General features: G+C 36.5%; 1 protein-coding gene across 4 annotated transcripts in view; it reads right to left on the bottom strand.

Annotated features, from left to right (window-relative positions):
• SIPA1L2 (signal induced proliferation associated 1 like 2) overlaps positions 1–18,800 on the bottom strand; it is a 100,110-nt gene extending 81,310 nt beyond the window's left edge. For 3 of the 4 annotated variants that reach the window (XM_066315721.1, XM_066315723.1, XM_066315724.1), the window contains exon 1: positions 18,476–18,800. The gene's annotated coding sequence lies outside the window, so the exon portion shown is untranslated. The remainder of the gene's footprint in view (positions 1–18,475) is intronic. The other variant, XM_066315722.1, reaches the window with a different exon arrangement.
• Between the last annotated feature and the right edge of the window lie 644 nt (positions 18,801–19,444).

Raw genomic sequence — 19,444 nt, 5'->3', positions numbered from 1 at the left:
CATAATTAGTCACATCAGAAATTATTTCTTCTAATTCTAGCTCATTGCACAGCATTGAAATTCCAGTTGAAAAAGCACTCTGCCCAAAAGCAGAATTGAAATTCCAATTGAAAAAGCACTCTGCCCAAGAGAAGGTATAGAGAAAACCAGAGGAAAAAAATCCAGAAGCAGCAAGTGACTTAATACTAAGAAACGTACATTTTGTTTAAAAAAACCAGACACACTGGAAGAATTTTTGTCCTTACAATATTGGTACAGATGGAATGATGGGATTGAAAAACTATGAGTAGTTGAGTAACATCAATATCTGAATTATCAATCTTCAAAATTTAAAATTTCATTAATGGAGACAGATTTTTAACTGAAAAATATGCTCAGATAAACTTTTGACAATGCACTAGAAGTGTATTTTCTACAGAAAGCAGGTATTTTTGGGATATCTACGTAAGGCTGTTCCCACATGCTGGCTGTTCCCAGCATATAATTGCTGTTGAGTATTTTGAAAAAATAGGAATACTGGAGTTGGTACCTCTTTAGCTATCTGAACAAATGGGTTTTAATTAAAGGTTGATAGGAAAGTAGAGATGTGCCAACTTTTTGACTGGCATTTCACATTTCGAGGTTGAACTTGGGAGCAGGTTCAGATGCTGCACTGAGGTTGGATAAGGAGTCTAGTACTGCAAAAGGAGATATTGTTTAGAAAGAGAGAACAAGACTGCAAGCTTTGGCTTTTCAGAGTCAGTATGTCACAAAAATTCATGAGGCAATTCCACTTTCCATAAGTCTAGCACAGTGAGGCCCAAAAGAAAGATTTTTCATCCATTTATTCAGAAGATAAAACAATACATCTATTAAACAGCTGAGACTGTCTATTCCATGAAGGAGATTTCAGATGCTGACACTACTCAAGAAAGCTTTTGAAATGTAAAAAGCCATTTTTAGCCAGAACAAGAAAGTCCTTTTACATATTTCCATTATAATTGTGTTTCACAGTAAAAATGCTGTTCAGGCAGGAGCACTGACAAGGCCTTCCACGCTCACATCGCTGATGTCAGACCTCAGCACTCACTCAAATCCCATGGTATGACCTTGCAATCCCAAACACTGGCCCTAAATCCAGAGATCACCAAACTCCTCCAAACAGCAAACCTCCTACAACAATAATGCTACTTCTACCAGAAATTGTACAGCTTTAAAGGCATCTAATTTTTTGCAGCAGAAAGGAAGAGCCTCCCTAAAGCAAAGACCCACTCAGTACATTCGTCAATGAATGAGAAATGGATTTTAGTCATGGGTACACAACAGCTTGAAAACGCACTATTTCATTCCAAAAATCATCTGCTTTGACACATTACCATCAATAAGACTTCTATTACCCAATGGGAACCAGCATACCAAAGGGGTTTTAGTGGTATAAAAGGAAAGGACTCTAAATGATAAGTGATAAAAGGTTAAACTGTCATTCTGCTCATGTTCGTGAGATATGTGTATGTCATCCAGCAGGTTTCCATATACTTACAGCAGACCTTACTGCCTCAAAATAACCAGATTTTTGCACTTAAACCATATGTAATATATATATATATTACAGATAACCTTTCAAAAATCTATCAATTGCATAAAACTTTTGGTACCAGGCAATATACAGATAGGATACTAATACTCAGTGCCTACAAAATTGCAGTATTTACTTATATATAATATTTTATCCAATTTTCTGCTGTACATAGAAATTAGAGCGAAAACTGCATTGATTAAAATAAGATTTAAGAAACTTTGCTAAACACACATTTTGGTTATATATTTGGAGTGAAATATATGTCCATGTTCTTCTTGAGTTTTCCTGTAATAGCACTTACAATGCACTAGAAGTGTATACACTTTCCTGAGTTTGTCTACAAAGGGCTTCAATTTCTGTTGTAGTCTTTCTATTAGAAAGGGTCACACAAAGCTAACACCACTCTTTCTAACACACTGCAACATCTGGGCCAAGAGGGAATCAGAAAGTGGACAAATACAGTTTTAGAAGTTCAAGTTAGTTCATTTCTAGAGGAAAAAAAGTTCTTGAGTCCACTGCTAAAGCAAAGGAGAATTTGAACAACCTCTCCCCCTGCAAAAGTTCAGAGCAAAGAAAAACACCCCCAAATCACTTTCTATGACAAGAGAAACACCGCCTATGACTTCTAGTTAAGAAGTCTTAACTGTTCATTATGAGGTCCAGAAGCACATTCTAAGGGAAAAAAGAGAAACAAAGCTAATATTTCTCTTTCTTATGTTTTCAAGAAAGTAAAACAGAAAATAGGTTTTCTGCCATGCCATTTGGCAGTAGAGTGGCTCTGATATCACAATTCTGAATTATTTTTAGTATTAATGAAGGAAGTGGTTGATTAAAGTAAAATAAGTTTTAAAGGAAAAGGAAACGTGACCATGACTCATTATTGTTTTTTATGGAAACTGGTTTAGTTTGACCTTGATTCCTTATCAACTGGCAGGAATTGTTAGGTAGTACAAACTGATAATATTACTGGCCAGGATTTGGAACCTTAGCTTCAAGCTCACTGAGGATCTGCAGTTTCAGATATCATCAAGTAATTTCTCAGGTACTTCTGCATCACTGTGGAGCTGTAAAATGTCACTTTGCATCACTGTGCATCAAGATCTTTTTTTAAAACTTATATTTTGAGAGCAGAGGTCTCACTTTTTTTCTATCCTTTCTCTCTGAAACAAAAGAGCAGGAGTCCCATATAAAAAGAAAATATGCTGAAATCTATGGTGGCCATAATGCACTTGATTCACGCAGTCTTACTACATAAAAACAATTTTGTTCTTAATTTTGCACTGTAAATTTGGAAAACAGACTTAATAATATTGACAGTATCCATTAAATATTTTGGCACTTACCAAATAAGTTTGTAGCTTGCGTCCACATGACCTTTCCAAGCATATGCAATTGGGCCTGGCACTCAACAATTCAGCTTGGGTAAACCAGCCCTCTAGGCTGGTTTCTCCACAGCTTAGTACAGTAACAGTTCTTTCTCTGATGAATACAATCTTTTTACATAATTCCAGATATAAAGAGAAGAACCGTAGCTGGAGTGAGGGAGTTGTTAGCAGAATATTGTTCCTCATTCTTCAGCAGTCCACTCAAATGCGGCACAACTTGACAGCAATAAAATGTCACTGCCATCTGTTCGGTGATCATTTGATATCTATCTCGAAACAAATTGCTGTAAAGCTAAAAAAAATCCTCTCAATGAGACTTAAGAGGGCTATAATTGAAAATAATTTTGTTAAAGCTTTATGTCAACTTTATGGAACACCTCCTTCTGCTTCCCTCTCGAATGAAAAAAACAACAAAACACAAAAACAATCAAACCCACCCAAAACAAAAAGACTGCATTATCATTGCTCTACAGGTTTGCTTTAGTTTAAGTGAAAAAACATATCTGAGAATTTTCTGGAGCTGTCCTGCTGAGAAAGTATGCAATATATTTTCATTTGAAACAGAAAAAAAAAATCTGTCTTCAAAAATACAGTGTGGAAACACATCTTGCAAATATTATGAGTCAGAGACCAAGATCTCATTTTTCTAGATTGGAAAGAAGACACCTTGTTGTATATATGTATTTTCCAGACAAAGCCATCATCATGACTGGGGTTAAGGAATGCAGATTCAAAATTGTATTCCTTTATGTTAGAGATACATAGAGAAAACGTCTATAAGCCCTTCTTGATTCTTAGCTGCAAGCCACCATAAGCACGCCAACATCTTCCTAATTTTGCTGCCTTACGATGAAGAGCTAAAAGGCATAAATTTTTGAAAATTAAGTCAAGCTTTAAGGTGACTTACTGAAATGTTCAATAATCAATGATCTACCTTTAAATAGATCTCTGAGCACACTAAGAAATAGCATTATTAGCAGCCATGAAAAACATAACTGGTCCACTTTTGGGAAGCATGGGGAATGTTAATTTTAAATGCATATTCATCTGGAACAGTCTGCTTTTATAGGGCCAATTTTGTTTTAACTTTCGCTTTTAAAATTCTGATTACATAACACCCCATCCAATAAATCAGACACTGAATTTTATATTTGATTTATCAAGTTCTGCTCCTTATGTAAATGAAAGTGTTCAAATAGGAGGGTATAATTAACTGATCCAAAGTGTTCACACACAGGCACAGTAATGCAGTGTAGGCATTGTAAAAAATCTGCCTCTGAATTTCATTATTGGCTTTGATTTAGCACAAAGTTTCAGGTCAGCCAACAAACTGTATATCATTTATACAGACCACACATTTCTGGAACTGTGTTTTTACTTGCTGTCAGTGCCTATCTCCCTCATTTTTGAAGTACATTTGCATTATAGAAACTACAGATCGATTTCAAAATCCAAATTTAGAAAGGAACAATCACATTTGCTATGTTTCTGACTGTTAGAAAGCTCATATTAGATTACAAAAGAAACTACACATTTGATATATAAACTATCTGAATGGCAGGCATTCCTCTCCTTCCCCATACACATTTAACTACTTACCAATGAAATCCATTATTTTTCCCCAAAATACAGATCATTATCAAACAAATATTATAGTCTTCATAACCTAAATAACCTTTATAACTGACTGCATATTTGTCAACAGATTATGAATTGCTTACAAAGGGTCTCAGCTACTCATGTCAACATTATGTATGATCCTTTAACAAAAATATCCTTACCTAGGGCAATCCATAATGTGATTGATTTTAAATAATATTCTATGGAATCTGCCCAGCTAGGTTTTCTAAACTTAATTAATGTACATGCGTATTTAAAAAAGAAAAAAAGAGAAAAAAAAAAAAAAAAAAAAAAAGGGACAGGTCTTGAGCAAAAGAAACCCCAATGCCAAAGAAGTCTCATGAATTGCTATTTCAGCACCTAGCTCCATTAACCAGGCTGTCCCTATTTCACTGGGAAGATCTTTTTAATGCATATTTATATATCAAAAACAAATAGCATAGGTACAGTTTTCTTTCCATTCAAGGACAGCATACATCTGCATGCCATGTCTGGTGCATAACACCAGGAATTCTTTGCCTCTCATGATGTGGTTCTCATCCATATTTATTCCAGAGTGCTTCTTCACTTCTACTTTTCTCTATTTCCATATACTTGGCACCACATATTCACCAAATCATACCCACTTCATGCAATATTTTCCATCTCAATATCATCCTCCATTAAATGAGGACAAGTGAGTGTTAGGCTCATGATACCCTTTGGTTTGGAATGAGAATGCTCACAGATGACCCTTATCCAGGACTAGCTAGGCAGAATGAAAACGGGCCAATAAGGTAAACTATGATGCTAGGCAAAGTCTGGATGGTAATGGTTGTCATCAACCATTTATTGAATTTGTAGGCACTTACAGAGATGGCAAAAGCCAGCAGCTTTGCTAATCACCACTCAAAAGCTCCCACTCCATCTTCTTTCTGTTTTCCACCCCAAACAATTGGTTTCTGCTCACTGACTCCTAAAACCATCTGGAATCCAAACCCTTGCTCTAAATAGTCTGTTATCAAGGAGTGATCTCTTTGGTCCTGGTAAGTTCAGACCCTTAAACGATCATAAAAAGGAAAAGAAACATCCTATATCATTGTCTTCATGCAAGCCCATTTCTTCCTCCTATATAAATATCCTTTTCCTTGTCCTTTCCAATGTCTATTAGTCTGACCAAACTCCGGCTTTCCAACACAGCATTTAAGTTCATCTGACTTTAAAAGCATGCTTGTAGCCTTATCTAGAAATATTCACTTTGGCTTATATTTAATTCTGCCATTTTACTATTCATTCCCTCTCTGAATGCTCTGTCCTCTTTGACATCATTATTACTCCTCAACTGTCACTTCCTTTATCTCAATATTTTCCCTCCTCCTTTGTATCTTCTTAAAGTATCATCAATCCTTTCTTTTCTCCCAGGACATATCTTTTTGGTAACCAAGTCAGTGAGTTGTATAGTTGAGACACTGTTGAACAGTACCTGTATCAGTTACTTCGGTTTCCTTTATCCTTCCCAGGAAACTAGGAAAGCTATGAGATTTCTTTTTATATGTTCACTATGCTGTGTGACTATTTAAATGCTTCTTTTCCTCTGAATAAGAAGGGTTTGTACCTACACTCAACAGTTAATACCATGTGTTACTCTTAGGTGATAATCCATTCCTCCACCTCCTGTCAAAACCAAGGCAAAACAAATACGTACTTCAATATGTTCTTAAAATCTAGTTCAAACAATAGCCTAGAGAAGATTCCAACAAACAAAACCCTTCAGAGAATACTCTGTCATCAACCCTGTCAATTACAAAAATAAGTAAACAGATAAGACACTAAAGATCACAAATTATGTATTTTTAGTATAAATAAACTTAGACAAGACCAAAAAAAGGAAAACAGAATATACAGTAGCCTTTGTGGTCCTGTATCATACTTTTTAAAATAATCTTTTTCCTATTTCAGCTATTATTTTTAGAGGAAATATAACAGAAATATATAGCCTTTGCTTTAGAAACTCCTAATTATTAAATACCCTCATAAACTCATTAAAGCTACTTGAAAGTGTCCAATTAATATTTATGTTTAAGCACCACTTGCCACTTAAAAATTGTGAAGATATATATCAAACCCATGAAATAACTCAAACAAAGGGAACATGTATGAGGAAAAAAAAACCCAAAAACACTTGTATCAAGGATAAGAAATACGTAGTTTTAATCAAAGTATTCCATGAATGCCAGAACTCATTCTGAAACTAAAACAAAAATGCCAGATTATTTTGCCACATCTTCCTGCAAAACTGACCATTTTCCCTTGGATTACAGGGACTTCATTCTGGTCCCCATCTATGTCTCCAAGGTTAACCCTGTTCTTCAGGGTACCCGAAGAACAACTGGTCTTCCTATTGACGCAAAGAAGACATTGAGTACCTCAGCTTTTCCCTCATCCTTTGTCACTGTTTCCCCCTACTACCAGAAAGGCTGGAGGAAGAATCTCAGCGTTCTTTCTACATTTGGTTCTCAAACAAGTTATAAGACTAAGAAGTATTTGCCAAATCTCTTAATTTTAAATAAATTTTAATAAAGCTAGCTTTCCAAGCAGGTATCAGCAACATTTGTAGCTAAGACAAACGCACGTTATTCAAAAAACACACAAAAATTGAATTCAATTTCCAGATATACAATTAATTGTTCCTACACACACAACGACTCTACTTTTGAGTGAGACAGGATTCAATGCATGATGCAAACTGCTTTGCACATTAAAAAAAAAGGTTGGGTGAAACTACTATAGTAGCATATTGTGCTTAAGCTAAACAAGACAGGCATTATTTCCACTGAACTCTACAGAACCCCAGCGACAGTGTGAAGTAACTGGCGAAAGAGTACACATTAACATAAAAATTCTGAGTCCATTGGAGAAAAGCAGCTTTGTGGAAACTGTAGAACCAAACTACAAATACAGAAAGAATTATCTAATACTGCTGCACAGTATAACACAGCAAACACCTTCCTACCGTGAAATACCCAGAGAAGGATATAAATTTGATTTCTTTTGGTACTGTTAAGGTTGTATTTTTTGGGGGTCTTTTAGTTTGTGGGTTGGTTGGTTTGCTTTTTTGGGGGGAGAGCTGCTTGATTTTTGTTTTTAGAAAAAAGGTAATTTTATTGATTAAAAAACGAGTACAGTCTGTTCAGTATATAGCTTGCCTTCTAAGTAACATTTTAAGCTATGCATTCCTGGTTTTGATGTAATAGCATTTAGGTTCTAGTCAGAAATAAGATCTCATGCCTCTATTTAATACCAGAAAGTAAATTAAATCTTAGTGGAGTTAACTTTCATGGATTTACAAAATGGAACTTCAGCAATCAATGTGCTAGTGAAATACTGAAACTACCAAGCAACTGGCTAGTATGAAGTGGGAAGGCATCTAGAGGAAAGTTTGCACCCTCCACCCTCACCAAATACAGAAATACTTAAAAACTAAATTATTCACATAATAGTAAAACAAAGAAAACTTCACAGCTCTAGCTAAAATCAGCATCTAATAATTAAAGACAAGATAACAGAAGCAGATCCTGAGTCTGGGCAATGGATGTGTAGGAGGCACTTTACTGGAAATGTTTGCTTCCAGAGAAGGAATGAATACCAGTTGACAGACCACATATGTGGTCAACCAAAAGATTTTTTTAAACATGAATCAGTATCAAAACCAGATGTCTTCTGATTCAATTAAAAAGCAGATTTCATAACAATTGAATGAAGAAGGTACCATGTTACAGAATAAAGCAAGTATGAATGATATGCTACAAAGATTCATACACAGAACACATGCGGACTCCTCTGTCCTGCTTCTGCAAAGATTTTTTTTATAAGGTGACACAAACTAAAAGTGCGTAAAAAAACCCAACCACTCACCCCCACACTCTTCACAGAGTGTATGGGATACCACTTTCCAGAGCCTGTGTCTTTCCAGTGGTATGAAACAAGGTAATTTGATAACATTCTGTAATTTAAATGTAAATATAGAAGCATCTGTTTACACTATGCTTAGCTCTACTTCTGCTACCTAGAGAAGACAAGTAAAAAAGGTTTTTAATATGATCTTTGCTAAGCAGTATACCCAACATAGCTGGGCAGTTTGTGGGCTGAGCACTTCAAGAAAACACACCATGTCAAAGGGACAGAGCATCAAGGTGATAACTGAATCTAAGAAATGGAGGTTGCTGTCTGTATGCAAATCAGCATGGTTATCAAGGGTTGAAAGGGAAGTATGTATTCTAGTCCAAGCTGACACTTAGAAGACAATAAGAGTAATAAGAACAACTATATCTGTCACTTAGAAAATCTAAGATGTATATATTAACATTTGAGGCACAGAGCTGGTAGAAAGTGGAGAAAACCTCTCCACTTCATCACCCATCCATTTATCTTATGGCCAGCGCTGAGGGGTTAGTATGAGAAACTGATTTTTCTCACAAAAGAAAGATAAACAAAAAACCGAACAAATAAATAAACAACCCAACCCAGTTTAGTTAAGATTTTTTCACTCAGCACTACAGTAAAAGACAAAAGAATAAACCCCAAAATAATTTCAAATTAACCAGAGGAGTGAAGCATTAATACATCATTCACTTCACCTTGATATTCACACAGAAAAGAGATGAGAGATCAGGAAACTCAAAGCTTCCAACAATGAAATAATTCCTTTAGTACACAGTTCTAGAAGCTATGCACACAACCTCATAGTACCCACACACCTAAAACAATGGAGAATTTTTATTTTAGCTTCCTGTGTGAACTTAATAACAAAAAAATACAAGGGCAACAGGAATACACACATGGAGGTTCAAGGCAAAAATCATCCTAATTAAACACACTTGTCAACTCCAACATAATTTCAGTATGCAGTTTGTCCATTTTTAAATGTTCACAATTACTTCTTTAAAGAGACACTCTGCTAGCACAAAAAAAATCAATTAAAAACTGACTTAATTTTAACTTTTTAGCTAGATAAAATGTCAATAATCAATGCAAATATCATAGGTCATAATCCTATGATAGAGCAAATTTCCTTCCTACTTCATCCAGTAAAATCATACTACACTAGCTTAGAATCCATGGTTGCAAATACTAACCCATTCAATAAAAACAAAGTATTTCAATCAATTATTTTTCCTTTACTAACACTGTTTCTAAGTCAAAATGTAGGAGAGAACCTAAGTTTACCATACTAAGCCTGAAAGTACTGTAAACTCTGGCTGCCCTGGAGACAAAGTTAGCTGAAATGCATTCAGCTGTCATATAATCCACACTCTTCCTCCTGCTCAGACAAAGCCAACTGCCAAATGTTATCTAATAATTAGCATATGTGAAGCAAAAGGGCTGGACTATGCCCTCAGTTTATCTGTCCTTGGAAAATAGTTTTGAATTCAACCTGCAGACCACTCCAACCTTCAAAATTCTAAAAAGGCCTGCCAAAGAGAACAAAACAGGCAAAAAAACCCCAAAGAATTCTATTTACAGGTGTATTCTAAATTCAAAAAACGTGCAGGAAGAAATTTCTAAACATTATCCTCTTACAAAAAAATTTCCTGTTCAGGGAAAGATGAAAATAGAGCCAAAAATCAAAGTCACATTCTTTGTATCTGGTTTCTAATGATACAGCAATAACATCAATCCCTAAGTAAGAGAAATGAAGTAAATATCTGTGAATGGTGATTTGGAGCCAACTGAAAAATAAAGAAAGGCGAAATAGAAATAGTCTATCTAATCTGTCAGTCACCCAAACATAATTAACTGTTATCATCATTAACAATAACAAAGACCACTTTTCTACAATCCCCAAGAGACAAATGACTAAAGGAAGGATGTCACATACAGGAAAGTCTCAGCTTCTCTTTTATTCCAAGGAGTTGGCATATATGCTTAACCAACAGTACATGAAATGGAAAAATGTGTTCCCATGGCCCTTAGAAATGACCACTTCAAAAACTGTTTACAGATTTAGTTTATATTTTTGAGAAAATTGTGTTGCTGCAGTGGACTTTGATCTTCAGCATTTGATGGCATGTAGCCTTGTCCTTTCTGAATCTGTCCAAAGCAGTTAACGTCACCAGTCCCAAATACAACCAAAAAACCTTAAGAAATTTCAGGATTTTTTTTTCCTTTTTATTTATTTTTAAAGTATTATTTCTTTCCATCCATTTTGCTTTTTTCTGTTTACATTAAGATAAAACAGAAAACCTGTAAACAAGCGGGCACTAAATGCAGTGGAGGCCCTGAGAGTTTTTATTCCTCTTCTCTCCTCACAGGCTGCCATGCAAGACAAAGTACACACTCTGTTCACAGGGAAGAATTTGACAAGGCAGCAAATCAGGTTACTATGCTAAATGACAGAAGTGAGATGGCAAAACAAAAGAAAAAAATTGCAAAAAAAAAAAAAAGCCTAACAGCTAAGAACTACAAAGTATTTGAATGATATACAGAGCAAATGAATAGCTTTTTAGAGGACTATAAAAGATAGAGTACTTGGGGGGTTTCTATTTTTGAAACTAGATGCTTCCTTGCCTCTTGCCCCCTCCTCCCCCCTCAACCTTGCAAACAGACAGGGCTCAGAGTGTGCTGGTTAATAACCAGACCAGGTCAGCCTGCAAGAGATTATTTTAAGCTGTCTGCATTTTTTTAGATAGGAGTGGATGTGACAGGCTACCCAAGAGAAGATCAAATATAACAAGAGGTCATCTGTATCATATTACCAATATTTTAAGACTAAAATTTACTGGAAACAAAAACTTAGACCTTGCATAGACAGGGTAGAAAATATTACAGCACAGCCAGTTTCAGAAAATTCAACGCTCTCATAGATTTCTTAGACAATCAATTTTGACCCTGAAAAATGCTTCTAAAACCTCATTAAATCTTTTCCCCTTCTAATTAATTGAGCCTGAAAAATATTCTGATGTCTATTGCCCTGCTACCTAAGCTCACTAACCAAGGAATGAACGACCTGTGCATTTTCCCTACAATTTGATTAAGAAAGAGCTGCAGGTGACCTTGAGTTAATCTTTTAATTAATGGAATTTATCAATATGTTCTAGCTTTTATTCTGCTTGCAAAATATACATCAGTTTCTTCCCTTTTCCTATGTTCTCAAAATCACACAGTCTTCGAGGCTGGAAGGGATCGCTGGAGATTTTCTACCCCAACCCCCTGCTCAAACTGGTCAGACAGATTAGCTGCTCATGGTCATGTCCAGTCAGGTTTGAAGTATCTTCAAGAACAGAGAATCTACAGTCACTCCTGTAAAAGAGCTCCAGACCCCAACCACTCTCATAGTAGAAGTCTTTTCTTATGTTCAGATGGAATTTCATGCATTTCAAATTATGCTCATGGTCTCTTGTCCCATCACCGGGCACCACTGAAAAGAGCCTGGCTCCATCCTCTTTTCCCCCTCCCCCCAAGAATCTATACACTGATGAGATCCTCCTGCACCTTCTCTGGGCCAAACAGCTCCAGCTCACTCAGCAGCATCTCACTCTATGAAAAATGTTCCAGTCCTTTAACCTTCTTTGTGGCCTGCACTGGATGCTCTCCAATATGTCCTTATCTCTCTTGTACCAGGAAACCCAGAACTGCACACATTATTCCAGGTGTGGCCGCAGCAGTGCTGCCACAAGGACACTTTGCTGGCTCATGTTCTGCTTGCTGTCCTTCCAGATATCCATGTCCTTTTCTGCAATGCTCTTTGCACGTGGCTGACCTCCAGTATGTGCTGGTTCTTGCGGTCACTTTTCCCCAGCTGCAGGAATTGGCATTGTCCTTTTCTGAATTAGGAATGTTCTTCTCTGCCCACTCTTCATCTTGTCGAGGTCCCTCTGGATGGCAGCCCAACAACCTGGGATATAAAACACTCCTCCTGGTTTTGTATCATCAGGAAACTTGCTGTGGGTGTGCTCAGTCCCAGCAACAGGGTCACTGAACAAAGACATTAAACAGTGCTGAACCCAGTATCAGTCCCTACTGTACACCAGTGGCCTCCCACTGGAGCTAGTGCTGCTGATCATAACCCTCTAAATCTGGCACTTCAGAGAACCTTCAGTCTATTTCACTGTCCATCTATCAAGGCCATCTCCCCTCATCCACCATGCCAGCCATTTCATCATAGAAGAGTATCAGGTGGGTAAAGATTTTCCACACTTAAATTCATGCTCACTGCTCCCAGTCATATTCTTGTCCTTCAAGTATCTGGAAATACCTTCCAGGATCACTTGCTCCATCCCAGGGACAAGCAAGGCTTATTTATTTGTACTTCCCCAGACTATCCTTGGAGAGACTTTCCTCCAGTCCTCAGGAACCTCTCCAAATCGCATGATCTTTTGAAGAAAATCAAGAGTGCCCTCCCACTGACATCAGTCAGCTCCATCAGTATTCATGGGTGCATTCTATCAAGTCCCATGGACTTCTTTATGCTCAGTTTGGTTAAATATCCCTTAATTTAACCACTCTTCACTCAGGGTAAGTCTTCCTTGCCCCACACTGTCTGGAATTCTGGAAGGCTGGTCTTATCAGGAAAGACTGAGGTGAAAACTGTTGAACACTTCAGCCTTTTCTCTGTCTGTAGTCAGCAAATTCTCTACCCCACTATCACTGGGCTCGCATTTTCCCTAGCATCCTTCTCCTCCTTATGTACTTGCAACAGGTTTTTTGTTCCCCTTCACCAGCTTTAATGCCAGAATGGTTTTGGCTCTCCTTGAACTGTTTTCAAATTCTTGAATTTTTTTAATTTCTCATTTTTTTATGTTGTTCCATGTTCTGTATCTCCAATTTTCTCTGAAAAGTCTCTCCTTCATATATGCATAACTCTTTTTTCCAACTTTCTCACTCATCCTGTACAGTTCTAGTAGTAACCAGAAACAAGCTCATAGAATATGTTTTTGACCCATTCTGCTGTTTATCTTCAAAAGTATTTGCATTAATTCTTAATTATTTCAAATATTTTATTAGAAGTCTTTTTCTGCATGTGCCAGAAACAAAGGATTTCAATTAAGATGATTTACTGTAATCCTTCACTTTGTATGAAACAATAACACAAATCATTTTACTGAAATAAATTAGATTGCATTAATTAAGGAATCAGGGTGGTGTGCATCCTTTCTTCCCTCCCTCCCAACAACTTTCTTTCGAAATAAAAATTCTTTTTGTTTGTTTTTTAAGACATTTGTTGTTTCTTCTTACATCTAGTTAGCACCAGTGACGCATCAGCCTTTTCCTCAATGAGAAAATAAATACTACTTCAGCTGAGGATTAGAGAAAGAAAGTTTAACACTAGCTTCTCCCAATTTTTTTTTATTAGCTGTCTCTTTCTTCACTCTCCAGTTCTTGATCCTAACTATCCTACCCAATCTGCCAACATTCCCTCTTTTTTCCCCCCTATTCCCTCTCCAAAACCACTAATGCAAAATGCACATTAATAAGCTCTTCCATTTTATAAACATGCATGATATTTTACCTTGACTTCTATTTTGGAGGACCTCACTAATGCTTTCACAAGTAGTCAACTTGTGCCTCTTACTGTTATCTCTCTATTATTTAGAGTGGTAGAGCATTTGAAGAGGTGAGGCTTCTTTCCAAGCTGCAGTAAGCTAAAGGGAAAGATCCAAACAAACTAATAAATCTTTCCAGAACCAAAGACTTTGTGTAGCACAGGGCAGAGAGACATAACACAGCACAGATATTTCTTTGGCTCACTGCCTTTAGGAACACAATAGCCCTCTCCCTGAACTGATTGGTCCTGCCAGATTTGTGACAGTCAGAAGGGAACCAGACTGGGAAGACCAACTCTGCAGATTGGTATGATTTTACAAATACACACAAACAACCCATAGCATTACTACTGTTTTGTAGTATGTGATCCAATAAGTTTTAAGCAAAACACTTGTTCATTTACCCCACAACCTTTCCACTCAGGTGGCAGGTGATAGAACTATTAAGACTATGGGCCATTCCCAAACTGAAGCACACATGCCTTGAAATATAAAGCAGCTTTATTTTTATAAAGCAGCTTTATTTTTATTTTTATTTATTTTATTTATATCTAAGTATATTTTTAATTCTTCTTACAGAGGAAATAAAGGGTAATAATTTAGAGATTGAAAAGGCATATCTGAGACATCAAACACCATACAGAATTACTGAATATATTACATTGCTATTGACAAAAATGGTATGTGCCTATCAGCATTTCTAGCTAGTTATTTTTCACATACTGGTTAGAGCTAAAATTCCATCATCAGTCCCTCATCATATCTGGAGTGTTGTGTTCTGTATTCCCCCAGTACAAGGATGACATAGGAGCAAATCCAGAGAAGTGCCACTAAAATGGTTGAGGGGCTGAAGCACCTTTCACATGAGAAATGGCTGAGGGGGCTGGGGCTGCTCACCCTGAAGAAGAGAAAGCTCAGAGGGGATCTCACCAGCGCCTAATTTGGGGCATGAAAGACTCTCCTCTTGTGTGTTCAATGCCAAGATAAAGAGAAATAAAGCAAGAAACACACAGAACTCCACCTAAACACAGGAAAATACCCTTTGACTGTGAAAGTCAGACAACAGAACAGGTTGCCCAGACAGGTTGTGGAGTTTCCACACTTGAAGATATTTAAAATCCAACTGGCCTTGACCTGTAAGCAGAGATGGTTGACTATGTGATCTCAACAGGTGCCTCTCCATTTCAGCAATTCTATAAGTTGTGCAATATAATTCAGCTTCTGAAAACAATTTTCTTTGCACCAAATGCACACCATATTTTCTGTGAAAAAGTTGCATCATGCCATACATATGTTATCAGATCAAATTTACAGCCACACATTTTTGGTTTGCATTAGTTTCTGAATATATGGTATGTCTATATCCAAACTACATCGTCCTATCTATGCCCATATCAGAACTACCAACATACACAAACAGTCAATAGATGACATTTTCATTAACTCACATAAATACATGAGCCTTTAGATGCCGGTTCATTCCCACAAATTCTTCCAAAAATATGTATTCTGGTATCCCAAAAAATTTTCTAAAATACCAAACCATAGGATCGGGTTGGTTTGTCCCATTTACATGTGTTCCTATGAAATAACTATCAAAATTATTAAAGAAATAGTGGCTCAGTAACTAGTAGTTCAGCCTATCAGCAACTGGAGGTGAAAAGGGGTGGGTTTAGTTTTTAATTTCTTTATTATTTTGAAAAGGAAACATGCCACGGGATGCAAAATTAAAACCAAATGCTGCATTTAGATTTACTGATTCTTTATCGGTGTCACATATTTGGACACATCCTCTCAATGAAGAAAAACCCATCACCCAAGAGGCTGATGATGACTTAGGCAAATGTGATAAGTTTATCACTTGAATCTGAAATGTATATATTCTACATGGGTGTATTGCCTCCAATTTTATTATCTGTTCCTCTGCCTTAACAGTACATCTACAGTGTAATGTAGGCAGCTGTGCAGTTGGCAACAGCTGAACAACCTCATGTAGGTAATTCAGATTCCTGTTAAAGTAATTGAAATTGTAAACACTTTTCAAGCATTTAGTTTTCTGCAACCAATTTTAGAATAACCCTTAAAGAGAAACATCAAACATGTTTTATTTTTTAGTGTTACCATTCTTTAATAAACGATTAACTATTTAACTTTGGAGATAAAACCACTATTAGTTTCCTACAACTAAGACAATTTCCCTTCTATCTTCTTATGCCTGTATTTATGATAAGAGCAAATAAACTTTTATGGTCTACAAAATTACATATTTCAAAGTCAGGAATATCAAACCTGCTAATCAGTACCACTGCTACCATAACTGTAAACTATATCAAAAGAATTATCTTGACATAAAGGCTTTGTCAGGATTATATGGAACAAACTCCCCTCCCAAAAAAATCACTGTGTATTTAGTTCAGAGGTGAGCACACCATGAGTTTCTTTTCCCAGCTTAAATACCAATATTACTTGGGCTAAATACTTTTCAAATTATCAAAGAAAAGCAATGCACCTTGTTAAAGATTAGACATCTGTAACCATGATTCTTTTTGCAGCATTATTATATTACACCTACTATTACTCTAAACCAGAGAAAAAGGGAAAAAAAAACGAATTATATTTTTCAGCTTCTTTCAGATTTCTTTAAACATCTACTATGCATTGGTCAACGGTACAGCCAAAAGATAAAGCAAATGCAATACTAGAAGTGGTTAGCACACAATTTGAGACTAGAAATACTAGTGTTAAGTTCACTTTACTACATTAGCATTATTCAAATAAAGCTATTACTGACAACACACAATGCTACAGTATTATCTTCTCAGCCTGGCTTCTCAGCCTATAAACAAAGCACATCGTTTATATGAAGAGTAGTAGATAAAATTTTCAGAGATATATTCTATTCTGCCATTAATAAAGCAGAGCTTCATCAGGCTTAGTAACACAGAAGTCTAGTGATTTTATTTTGTATTACAGAACTGACCATTTATCGAACAAATGGAGTCTCAGATAAGAAGGGGGAAAAAAAACTATTAGCCTGATGTGAGCAAAGGGAGCCACTTAAAATCTGATAAACAACAACACAGCTATTGAGCATCCACCTAGTTTAACTGCTGTAGCACATGGAGGGCTGAAGGGCTCAGGTGGCTGGACACAAAGTTCAATCTTTTCTCCTGCATCAAAGCAAATGGCAAACATGGCAAGGAGGATCAATTATTCAGACTATCCTAAATCTATGATTCTTTGAATAGGTTGACAAAAACCAGTTATCTTACTTCATACAAATCTCTGAATGCATGATAAATTTAAGACAAGTATTTTTTTAAATTCTTGTTTCAGAATTTTTTTTCCTCCTTGAAACAGTATGTAATTGGTGTCAGAAATGTGACAGAAACAGAGAATTACGACATTGAATGTCTTCAGATAACAGATTGTGTTCTGCTAACATGAAGGATTTCTAAGCCTGAGCCATAGCCCTGGAACTAAAACCAATCCAGCTGAACTAGATGAAGGAGTTCATAGAGATAGGAGGCTCAGAATGGTAATTGCAGCTCCTGCTTCCTGGTGCAGAAAGTATCTAGATGTCATGCTTTTGGTGACTGGAAGGATTGTCTACAAACAGCTAAATTAGCATTTGACAAAGGACATTCTTTCGTCCTACAATGCTAGTGTCTATTTCTGGTCATAGTAGCTCTTCTCCAGAAGAGAGCCAAGCTAAGAATTTCCAAATCATCAAAACAATGATTTTATATTTGGCTTGTCTGATACACTACAGAATATCATAATCCTTCTGTATAGTAACAGCTGTGTAATGTTGATTGTACCCTACACTTCAGTATTAATGAGAAGCAATCTGTCAAGTTACAGATTTTAAAAAAAAGCCTGAACTTCCTCTGAAGACAGGTTTTGTTCAGCCTGAAGACAGGGGACACCTGGGGACACCTAAGAGCAGCTTTCCATTAGGCAAAAGGGTTACAAGAGTGCCAGAGGGACCTTTTAAAAGGGCATACAGTAATAGGAGAAGGGGGGGGTGGCTTCAAACTGAAAGAAAGCAATTCTTTACTGTGAGGGTGGTGAAACACTGGAACAGGTCATCCTGAGAAGTTGTGAAAGACCAGGTTGAACAGAGCTAGTGGAAAGTGTCCTGCCCATGACAGGGAGGGTGGAATGAGATGACCTTAAAGGTCCCTTCCAACCCAAAGCATGCTTTGATTCTTTTTCACTTTTATGCTGAGCCATACAAATTATTATCTTAGGGTTTTTTAGGGTGCTTTAGGTACCCCAAGGAAATTCAGTCTGTGGGATGTCAAACATCAAGAAAGACAGCAGCACAGATGCCTTTTTCTTTAAAAGGTAGAGTAACATTACAAACACAGTAAGAACATATTTGCCACTAACTAATGCTCACCTTTGGCTAGAAGGGTTCACAAAGGATGCCAACTTCAGTCACTCTTTTTCTGTTATCAACAAAATGAAGATACCTGCAAGTCAAATGAGAAAGGTATATTGTTTCTGGTTTTAGGTGAACATGTTATGATATTAAGAGATGAGTAAAAAAAACAAAACCAAACTGAAATAAACACTAGTGTAAAATGAAAACCTACTCATTTCTACACACAAACAAAATATCAAGAGCAACTCACTGGCTTTAAAAATCAGCACAGTTTCTATGTATGTGTTGCAACACAGAATTTAAAGGTGTTATCTGTGCAAGTTCCTGGCAATAACTTGAAAAAAAGCATTGCTAGGGCAAAAGGTCATGAGCCAGTAGGTGCTGAACCAACAGACAGTTTCATTATGGCTCTGCTTCAAAGGTCATGATAAAGGGTCCACAGCTATTCCTAGAACAGTATTGCAAAAAGCAAGTAGTGTAATAATATTTTCAATTACAAGGAGGAGAAAAAGTCATGAAGTTCCATAAAGCGTTTTGGGAGAAAAGAGTAGTGAGTTGATCAAAAAGGTTTAGAAACATGCTCCGAGATTCTGTGGGACAACTTACAGCCCAGAAAGTATCTAACAATGCAAAATTTACATTTAACAATTTTATATTTGCTTCTGAATAAAGGTAAAGAAAAGCATACGTAAATTAAAAATATTTTAGCTAGGTCTCTCCGATCAACATTAGAGAGAGAGAAAACTATCAAGTACCAGCAAGGCAATTTGGCTATTTTATATCTGAGCTAACAAAACTTCAAAAGGAGTTTGTTTTACCATGATCTCAGACAGTAAAATCGGGCTTGAAAATACACAATGTTATATTCATACTGAAAGAAAGGAAAAAGAACACACACAGCAGGAACAGATGTTATTTCCTGTACTAAATCACCACCATAGGGACAAAAATAATTCTAATAGGTATTTTA

This window comes from Sylvia atricapilla, chromosome 3 (assembly GCF_009819655.1).
Source record: "Sylvia atricapilla isolate bSylAtr1 chromosome 3, bSylAtr1.pri, whole genome shotgun sequence".
NCBI classification, from domain to species: Eukaryota; Metazoa; Chordata; class Aves; order Passeriformes; family Sylviidae; genus Sylvia; species Sylvia atricapilla.
The sequence above is the reverse complement of the archived record's forward strand: the minus strand, read 5'-3'. Positions and strand labels throughout refer to the sequence as shown.